This window comes from Tasmannia lanceolata, unplaced genomic scaffold (assembly GCF_043159265.1).
Source record: "Tasmannia lanceolata isolate RefF3 unplaced genomic scaffold, GAP_Taslan_0.1 ptg000439l, whole genome shotgun sequence".
Classification (NCBI taxonomy): Eukaryota; Viridiplantae; Streptophyta; class Magnoliopsida; order Canellales; family Winteraceae; genus Tasmannia; species Tasmannia lanceolata.
The window spans coordinates 45,001-47,500 of NW_027519112.1; positions in this window are offsets into that span (position 1 = coordinate 45,001).

Sequence of the window (2,500 nt, forward strand, 5' to 3'; positions counted from 1 at the left end):
ACCGCGGATGATTTTGCTCGTGCTGGCGCCGTTGTGTGGCCAAAGAACATGCGCGAATGCTCGTGTCGGAAGGGTTGGTGTCCTGGCCCCGCGGGTGTCACGAATGCTCGGTTGCGAAGACCATGGGACCAGAGCCATGGCACGTCGGATGATGGCTCCAGCTGGCGCCCCGGCACTTTCTGTGGCATTGATGCTCGGTTTCAAAGACAAACGTGCGCAGGGCCAGGGGACCGCGGATGACTGCTCGTGCTGGCCCGTTGGGCGGCATTGATGGTCGGTTGCAAAGAAAATGCGCGATTGCTCGTGTCGGGGCCCGGCAAGCCAAGGCCAAGCGAGCCATGGCACGTCGGATGATGGCTCCAGCTGGCGCCCCGGCACTTTCTGTGGCATTGATGCTCGGTTTCAAAGACAAACGTGCGCAGGGCCAGGGGACCGCGGAGGACTGCTCGTGCTGGCCCCGTTGGGCGGCATTGATGGTCGGTTGCAAAGAAAATGCGCGATTGCTCGTGTCGGGGCCTGGCAAGCCAAGGCCAAGCGAGCCATGGCAACGCGGATGATGGCTCGCTAGTGCTGGCGCCGTGCACAGTGGCCTCGCACACTCGCCCTGCACGCTTCCCTTGCACGCAGCCTTGCACACTAGCCTCGCATGCGAGCCTTGCACCCTAGCCATGCAAACTAGCCTTGCACGGTAGCCATGCACACAAGCCGTGCACATTAGCCATGCGCACAAGCCCCGCACACTAGCCTTGCGCACAACCCTTGCACACAAGCCATGCACTCGAGCAATGCACACAAGCCTTGCACTCAAGCAATGCACACAAGCCCTGGACACTAGCCTTGCACACGGGCCTGGCACACAAGCCTTGGGCACTAGCCTTGCGCACTAGCGTTCCACATGAGCCTTGCACACTAGCCTTGGACACTAGCCTTGCACACAGGCCTTGCACACTAGGCATGCTTGGGCGAGCTGATCCCGCATCAAGTCGACGGGTCTAGGCATTCTTGGGCGCAGATCCCGCATCGTCTCGTCGCGTCTGGGCGCAAACACGTCGCGTCTCGTTGCGTCTTCAGAAGTCGTCGCTAACAGCACCTTTGGTTGCCACTGGTGGTTAGGCTGGTTGGTTGCGCAAACCCTATAGGAGGGTGGCATGCTGGTGGGCGTTTTTGCCCGGATAGGCACTAGAATGTGCAGATTTTGGGCGTTTTTGCCTGGATAGGCTAAGGAATGGGCATGCTTTGGGCGTTTTTGCCCGGATAGGCACCGGAATGCTTGGCCTTGGCTTGTCCTAGCAAGGCATTGCTGGGTTGGGCTCCCTTGGCCTTTTGGGCGCCTTGGACGATGTCTTGCGAAGACCATGGGCACAAGGCCATGGCATATGGTGAGGAAAGGACCACGGTTGCCAAGGTTAGGCACCGGAATGCTTGGCCTTGGCTTGCCAAAGCAGGGCATTGCTGGGTTGGGCTCCCTTGGCCTTCCGGGCGCCTTGGACACTGTCTTGGGAAGACCATGGGCACAAGGCCATGGCATATGGTGGGGAATGGACCACGGTTGCCAAGGCTAGGCATATAGAGAGGAATTGCATTTTTGCCCGGATAGGCACCGGAATGCTTGGCCTTGGCTTGCCATAGCAGGGCATTGCTGGGTTGGGCTCCCTTGGCCTTCCGGGGGCCTTGGACGCTGTCTTGGGAAGACCATGGGCACAAGGCCATGGCATATAGTGAGGAATGGACCACGGTTGGCAAGGCTAGGCATATAGAGAGGAATGGACCACGGTTGCCAAGGTTGCGCAAGTTTTGGGCATTTTTTGCCCGGATATGCCCAAGTATGCCCCGATAGGCCCGTTACGCCCCGGTATGAACGCGTATGCCCGGATAGACTCGGTATGCCTTGGGATACATGCGTATGCCCCGATAGGCTTGGTACGCCCCGATATGCGCACGTGTGCCCCAGTAGGGCTCGGTATGCCCCGGTATGTACGCGTGTGCCCCGATAGGCCCGGTATGCCCCGATATGCACACGTGTGCCCCAATAGGGGTCGGTATGCCCCGGTAGGTACGCGTGTGCCCCGTAATGCACGTTTCGCAGATCTCCCCGCATGTCCCGCCCCTATATGTAATACTTACTTACTTACTTACTTTCTTTCTTGCTTGCTTGCTTGCTTGCAATGGTTGGGAGTGCCCGGCATGCCCCGCTGCAGAGACCAAGGGCGCAATGACTTGGCACCGCGGATGCCGGGACTCCGGCACTTCCCGTGGCACTGATGGTTGGTTCCAAAGACAAAAGGCCGTGCAAGGCCACCGCACCGCGGATGATTTTGCTCGTGCTGGCGCCGTTGTGTGGCCAAAGAACATGCGCGAATGCTCGTGTCGGAAGGGTTGGTGTCCTGGCCCCGCGGGTGTCACGAATGCTCGGTTGCGAAGACCATGGGACCAGAGCCATGGCACGTCGGATGATGGCTCCAGCTGGCGCCCCGGCACTTTCTGTGGCATTGATGCTCGG